Below are 8,567 nucleotides of genomic sequence, written 5' to 3' on the forward strand. Positions count from 1 at the left end.
CAGCAACACCATTCAGTTGAGGAGTATATGCAGGTGTAAGTTGGTGAACGATTCCATGATCCTTGCAAAATTTTTCGAACAGATCGGATGTGAACTCGCCTCCTTGGTCGGATCTGAGAACTTTAATATAGTGTCCACTCTGCCTTTCCACAAGAATTTTGAATTCTTTGAAAATATCAAACACTTCAGATTTCCTTTTCAAAAAATACACCCAAGTCTTTCTGGAGTAATCATCAATGAAAGTTAGAAAGTATTGATTACCTCCAGTAGAAATAGGCTTCAGAGGACCACAAACATCTGTATGAACGATCTCCAACGGGCGTGATGCTTTCCATCTCATTTCTTTTGAGAAACTTGGCCTGTGATGTTTTCCCAGTATGCATCCTTCACAAACTTCTTCAGGATGATCAATATGAGGCAAGCCTTTCACCATATTCTTTGAAGACAGAAGCTTCAAACCACCAAAATTCAGATGTCCAAGACGTAAATGCCATAACCACGATTCATCTTTAAAAATTGCATTCATGCACTTCAACATATCATGTTTCATGTTCAATGCAAATAATCTATTTTTGGACATCTTCACAGAGGCAACCAAACTACCACGAGCATCATTGATAGTAAGGCAAGAATTCTTGATATTAATATCAAATCCTTTCTCCAGCAATTGACCAAGACTCAAAATATTGCTCTTCATGGCAGGCACATAATAGACGTCATATATAAAGCCATGATTTCCATTCTTCAACTTAATCAAGATATTACCTTTTCCTTGCACCGCTACTTTGGAGGAATCTCCAAAAGTAACATCCCCATAAGATGTCTCCTTCAGCTCCACGAAGAGTTCCTTGTTCCCGCACATGTGGTTACTAGCTCCAGTATCCAAGTACCACGTGCTGCACTGATCACCCTCAAGTCCTTTATGAGTAAAAAGAGAGGTTGAAATTACCTGCTCATTATTGTCTCCACCATCGGCATAATGGACTTGTTGGTTGGATCTGGTATTTCCGGCTGTTGGACATTCATAGCTGTAATGCCCGAATTCGTGACAAGTATAGCACTCGACATTTGCTTTATCAAACCCGGGTTGATTATAGGTTTGAGAATAACCGCCTCTATATTGTCCTCTTCCTCGTCCTCGTTGTCCATAAGAATTTCGACCTCTGCCACGGTAGGTGAAATTTTGACGTCCTCCCCCGTTTTGATAATTCTGGCCTCGTCCTCCTCGATTTTGGTAATTCTGGCCACGTCCTCCTTCGTAATGGTAATTTTGGCTGCGTCCTCCTCGGCCACGATAGCCTCGACCTCGGCCTCGACCTCGGTTGTATCCACCACGTGATGTCCCAGGCTCAAACTTCTTGTCTTCTTGTATTGACATCTTTGCTTGTAGCATATGTTCAAGTGAAGTAGTCGCCTTTTTCTTCATACGTTGTTCGTGAACTTCCAAGCTACTCTGCAGCTGGTCGATAGACATAGTGCTGAGATCTTTTGATTCTTCGATAGCCGCAACGACGTGCTCAAATTTTGACGTCAAGGAACGAAGAATTTTCTCAATGACACGAACATCTTCAACTATTTCTCCTTGCCTTTTCATTTGATTCACAATAACTAATGTTCTTGTGAAATAGTCTGAAATGCTCTCCGTTTCAGACATGGACAAGCTTTCGAACTCGCCACGTAGGATCTGCAGTCGAACTCGTATCGCCTTATCAACGCCGGTGAAAGAATTCTTCAGAATCTCCCAGGCTTGTTTTGACGTGGTGGCTGCACTTACTTTCTCGAACGTGGTTTCATCAATACCTTGATAGATATTGAACAACGTCTTCTTGTCTCGTTTCCTTGCATCTCTGAGGGCGTTCTTCTGGTTGTTCGTCAGGGCATCTTCAGCTTCTTGGGAGACAGGTTCGATGTAGCCGTCTTGAACAATATCCCACAACTCTTGTGATTGCAACAAGACTCGCATCTGAATACTCCAATTCCCATAATTGTGTTTCTCTAATTTGGGAATCTGGGGTTGAACCATATTCAACGTTGTCGCCATAGGTAGGATCGAGTGGCTCTAGATACCAGATTTGTTGGATATTTGACACACAAAATATAGGAACACTCAACAAGGATGAAATATGGAGGATAGTATTAATAAGCTTCTCGCCAAAAGGGATTACAAAATACACAAAAGTGCTTCAGCACAACACAACTCTCAATCTTCCTCACTTTGAGCTACGGCTCTTTAACTCACTCACAATTCTAACTTGATTTTTTTTTATATTGAAATACAATTCCCTATTTATAGATGTTAAATTGCCAGCTATATGCTACGTCACCTACTAGATATCACTTTCTACTTAATTAGGAAGCCATCAAATGCCATCCACAAAACACCACCGCCTAATGTAGTGCATGTGTGGCTACCTTTTTAGCCATGAATTACTCACAAGTTTACACTACTATGATAAGGTGGTGATGCAGCACCTTCATCACCATTCCTTAAATGTGAAGAAATTGAGGTTACTAATTTCAACAGTTACTCTCTTCTGAAAAATCTTCCTTGGCATTCATCATGGCTGGGAAGGTGGTTAAATATCTAGTTGGAAGGGGTCCACTGAATTCATTCTGAGATATATCAAACACTTGCAACTTCACAAATGGAGCATCACTACTTATCTCACCATAAGCAATGGGTAGAAGCATCCTACCGTTGAATCTGTTATCTCTCAAAACAAGGACTCGGAGATCAACGAGATCTTCCATCCAAAAGGGAAAACCATCTTGTATCGCATTGCTTCCGACATCAAGAACTTGCAGCTTCCCACAATTTCCTAGGGTTTGTGGAAGTGTTCCTTTTAGGTTATTGCTGTTGAGGTTCAGAGACTCGAGAGCGCAGCCCTGAGGAAAGGATGGAGGAATGAGGCCCTGAAATTTATTTCCCTTCAAATGCAGAACCTGCAAGGATTTACTCAGCTCTCCTAAACACTTTGGTATTGGGCCGTGCAGACTGTTGTCTGATAGATGGAGGAATTGGAGGGATCTCAATTTGCAAATGGATGAGGGAATCTCTCCAATGAAGTTGTTGGAGTAGAGCATTAGGGTTGTTAGGTTGATGAGATTTCCAAAGGTGGAAGGTATAAAGCCCGAGAGTCTGTTATTTGCCAAGTGGAGATAAGTTAAGTTATGGGATGTTTCAATGGTGGAAGGTACGAAGCCTTCAAAATGGTTATTGGAGAGATCAATATTCCTAATTTTAAAAGTGAACAACTCTCCAGGAATGATACCTGAAATATATATCAAGTTAGTATTAGTTAGGTAGATAATTCAGCAAGTTGAATATTACTAGAGGCAAATGGCTGATAAACTTGTTGGAACACAAGTATAATCTAATTAATTCATCAAGCCCACCAATCTCTTATGGAATCACACCTATAAAAATGTGTGCATACATATACTATAGATAAATAGATTCTTACCGGTTAAACTATTGTTAATGAGGTATAACTCTTGGAGTGCTTTCATGTTGCCAATTTCTTTTGGCAGTGTCCCATTAAGCATGTTATGACTTAATGAAATATAATTCACTGAAGACATGTTAGAAAAAGTCGACGGTAAAGTGCCCGTCAACTTGTTGGAATCAATGGACAACACTAGTAAATTATCAAGCTGGACAATCTCTTGTGGAATAGCACCTATAACAATGTAGAATAATCAAAAGTCAATATATACTCTAATTTTTAAACTCCCTACCATACAATTGATAAAATTAAGAAAAATAACAATGATTAACAAAAACAACAGTACCATACCACTTAATGCATTGTTGTCAAGGTATATATACTGAAGGGATGTCATGTTTCCAATTTCTTTTGGAATTGATCCATCAAGTCCAGTGGATGCCATGTTTAACATCTCTAAATTATTAAGATAACCAATCTCTTTGGGAATATTACCTGTGGAATACATAATTCATAAAAAAATTAGTAATATGTAAGATATAATATTTTTCTAGATATATTTAAACCTAAGAGAATGGTGCTATTAAATACGGTGATTTTAAGTACTTAAACTTCGACACAATAACGATGTAAAATGATAAAAAAAAATAAGTCTAGAGAGGTAAATATACAACCGACCAGTTAAATTATTATTGTAGAGGACTAAATTTTGAAGGGCCGTCAAATTCCAAATAACTTGAGGTACTGGTCCTGTAAATTTGTTAGATTCCATCCACAGTGAATTTAACAGGTGAAGATGACCAATCTCTTTTGGAATATCACCTGTGAAACAAAAAATTTGTTAAACAATTTATTAATTTTTTGTGATTTCTCAAATGCTGATTTTTTTATAAGGTTAATGAGTATGTTCGTTTTTGTTAGGTATATATCATACCTAACCACCTCTAGCAACAAATTAACATGAATTATCTGGTGCACACTAAAATAACGGCAGTGAGTTTCTACAAATAAAAATAAGTAAATCAAATACTCCCTCCGTTCCATATTAGTGGAGTCATTTTGCCATTTTTGTACGTTCGATGGTAGTGGAGTCGTTTTCTTTTTTAGTAAAAGTCAACACATTTCTTTCACATACTTTATTATCTCTTTATCTCTCAACCTTTTTCCTTTCCTACTTTAGTATTCATTTACTTAATTCACTTAACACACTTTTTATTAATCACCAGGTCAGAAATAAATGTCTCTACTATTATGGAGCGGAGGGAGTAGTGTATATCTAATTTTGGTGCGTTGAATGAATTAAAGTAATTAAATACGGATTCCCCTAGAAATTCTAACAACGCCGATGATATAAATCAAATAGTGTTAATTTTATCATAAGATCTGTTGTTCTTTTTCTAATTACTAACATATTGTAATTAATCATTGAGCTGTAATTTCAAATATCTCATGTTTGCTCTGCTATAGGTACGTGAATTGGAGTGAGATGCAAAAATTTCAAATATCTCATGTTTGCTTTGCTATAGGTACGTGAATTGGAGTGAGATGCAAAAATTGGTGGAAGGTTGGGGTGGAAAATTAAAGCCCATTTTTGCATTTCTTTCTATGGCAACAAGGCCCAAATTCTTTGGACCCATTTATACAGTAGGCTACTACCTATGACACTCAACAAATCACAATACTTTGGTCCAATTAATTGGAAATCTATACTTCACATTGCAATAAATTAAACGGAGATATGCATCCACAATTATTGAGCGAATTTAATGCGGGAAGAATGTAATATTGTGCAAACTCTAAATTATGATCTAGACCGCTAAAAAATATCAACAGATGATAAAATAATAGCAACATAAAATGTCAACACAATGTCAATGGTTGATATTGTATTGACATTTTATGTTGCTACTATTTTGTCATCTGCTGATTTTTTTAACGGTCCAGATCATAGTTTGGAGTTTGTACAATATATGAGTTTACATTTTATCACTACACCGGAAGCAAATATCTTTAAATCAAATATACTCCTATCATTTATGAAAAGGAAAAAAATCGGCTCCGAATTTGGCGGAGGTTTGAGCAGACAAGACCTTCTTGGGGAAGATTATTGAGATTCAAACCGAGAATTAGAAAACGTGCAAGCAATATATAAGTGCAACCTCTATTCCATTATGGTGTGACCTTTTAAGAGGTATCCTAAGAACAAAAACATGAAGGCTTAAATAGATCGCCAAAAGCAAATCATGAGGGAAACGCAACAAGATTAAATATATAGATAATTAGAAGATATAAATACCAGTTAAACTGTTGAACCCAAGGAATAATCGAGTGAGCAGTGTCAAGTTTCCAATATCTTTTGGCACCACTCCATGATGGCTATTGTTGTACAAGGAAAGTAGCTCAAGGTTTGAACATAGGCCCAAGCTCGATGGTATTTCTCCATACAGCTTAGTGGAAGATATACGAAGTAATTTGAGGTTGTGAAGACTGTGCTTGCACATGTCGATTGGTAGCTCACTTGACAAAGCATTACTTCTCAAAGTTATTACTTGTATGGATGAGATGTTGAAGATGGAGGCCGGAATCGGACCGTGGAAGGAGTTCTCATTCATGTCTAGTAAAACCAGAGAAGAAAGATTTCCGATTTCAGGTGGAATGGTGCCTACGAGCTGCATATTAGAAATATTCAACTCGGTGACACGGTTATTGATAGGATCACATGTAATTCCTATCCAGTTACAAACAGATGTTTCGGTAGTCCAATTCTTTCTCAGTAAATTGAGAGGATCAAATGTGATGTGAGATTTTAAGGCAAGAAGTGAAGAGCGATCGATATTGGTATTGGTTGCAAAGGCTAAGGTGCAGTCCATTAAACAATGAACTGGTAAAAGAAGCGCAAGTAACAAAAGTTTGGAAAACATATCCATAACCCTTTGTATTTCTTGAGATAATAGGAAGTGAAGATACTTTAGATAGAAATCATAGCATGTTAAGTAACTAATAATTCAGGGGTGAGATCCCCTGCTATCATTAATTCCGTGTTGAATTCTTGCGACAAGACGTAAATAGTTCTTCAAAATTGGTGGTTTTTAAAGAAAAATTTAAGTATGAATTAAGGACTTTTCGAATCCTGTTGTGTTTGGATATGATGAATAACGATTATAATTCCACACTTAGTTGTATAGTTGAATTGAATGAATTAATATAATAATTAAATTATTTGTCTCATAGAAATAAGTTAATTAGGGATGACATTGGTTTTAATGAGTAATTGGTAAAGTAAAAAGGAAGTTGAAAACATAGTTGAATTAATGTGGTAGATTGTAGAGCCCCTAAACGATAAAGTAAAAGAGAATGAGAAAAAGTTTTCATCAATACTTCTTCCGTTCCCTCATAGTTGAGTCATTTTTTTATTTTGGGAAGTTCCCTCATAGTTGAGTCATTTCCATATATAGCACTCCCTCCGTCCCAGATAGTTTGTCCCATTTTTTCATTTCGGTTCGTCCCACATAGTTTGTTTCATTTCACATTTTACCATTTTTAGTAGTGGACCGCATATTCCATTAACTCATACTCACATTTTATTATAAAATTAATATATAAAAATAGCACCCACATTCCACTAACTTTTTCAACTCACTTTTTATTACATTTCTTAAAACTCGTGCCCGGTCAAAGTGAGACAAACTATCTTGGACGGAGGGGGTGACTTTTTTTCTCTTTCTTACTTTACTCTCTCATACTTTATTCTCCCTACTTTATTCACTTTTTACTTTATTCTCTCTACCTTTTTTCTCTTTCTTACTTTTTTTATATATTTATTTAACACACAACATTTCTTTCTTAAACTCCGTGCTGAAAAGTTTCGCTTCAACTATGAGGGAACGAATGGAGTAGATATAAACTATTTTTATGGGACAAACAAAAAAAAAATTTAGCTTATTTCTACAAGATGGAGGAAGTAGTAATTATTATGCATATATAATATATTTTGTAATAATTAACGTAAAATATTATTAAATTATTATTGATAGAGAAAATAATAGTTATATATAATCTTAACATCTAGAGCAGAAGTTGAGTCGAAATAGCATGTTAAAAAAATTCAAGTCCACAAAACGAAAGGAATTAAATTCGAACGTTGGAATATATGCACACATAAATGACTAATGTAGCATTTATATTGCAACGGCATGCATGGCGTAATCATGTACTCCCTCCGTCCCAAGAAAGATGACCACTTCTTAAGATGATATGGGATATTATGCATGCCAATTTTGATGTATTTAAAAAGGGAGAGAAAAAATTGTTAGGTGTTTAAAAGTAGGAGATATCATATCAGATATGGATAAAGTAAGAGAGATAAAAGATTGTTGATGTTTAAAAGTAGGAGAGATGAAAAAAAGTAAGAGAGGAGAAAATGATGTTGGGTGTTTTAAAAGTAGGAGATATGAATGAAATAAGAAAGAGAAAAGATAATTGAGTATTTTAAATATTTTCTAAATAAAAAAGGCGTCATCTTGACAAAGAAAATAATATATTGCTATCAATGCTTGAAAATGTTACAAGTAGAAGAAAATGTGGGAATTCGGATGTTGATTGTTGGATAAATTTTGGCAAGAAACTGTCAACTTGATTTGTTGGATTTGTCTTAGGAGACTAAGTGTTGGTCGTTGCCTGCAAAAATTAAAAGAAATTCAAAACCTGAATTTCAATGATCAAGGAACCCAACATTTTAGAGAGAATTTGAGGTGAGAAATATTGTTACGTTATTTCTCAAGGATAATGATCTAATAGAAATCCAACATATTGATACAACTCGAGAAAGAACTAATAAAATGTTTTGAGAGATTAGGTCATCCGCAACGCAGTCTCTTATCCGTCTCTTAACCGTCCCATCTCTTAACTATTTATGGACCTCAGTGTACTTTTCACTCCATCTCTTAACTAAGAGACAACACATGCAACCATCCATTTCTTATCTGTCCTTAACCATCTCATCCCTTAACTATTCATTCAATTTCATTTTTTTATTTTTATTTCCAACAAATTCAATTAATAAAAACACACTTCACTAATAAAATAAAATTACAACTTAAAATCCTAAAAAAATACATAATT

This window comes from Salvia splendens, chromosome 13 (assembly GCF_004379255.2).
Source record: "Salvia splendens isolate huo1 chromosome 13, SspV2, whole genome shotgun sequence".
Taxonomy (NCBI): Eukaryota; Viridiplantae; Streptophyta; class Magnoliopsida; order Lamiales; family Lamiaceae; genus Salvia; species Salvia splendens.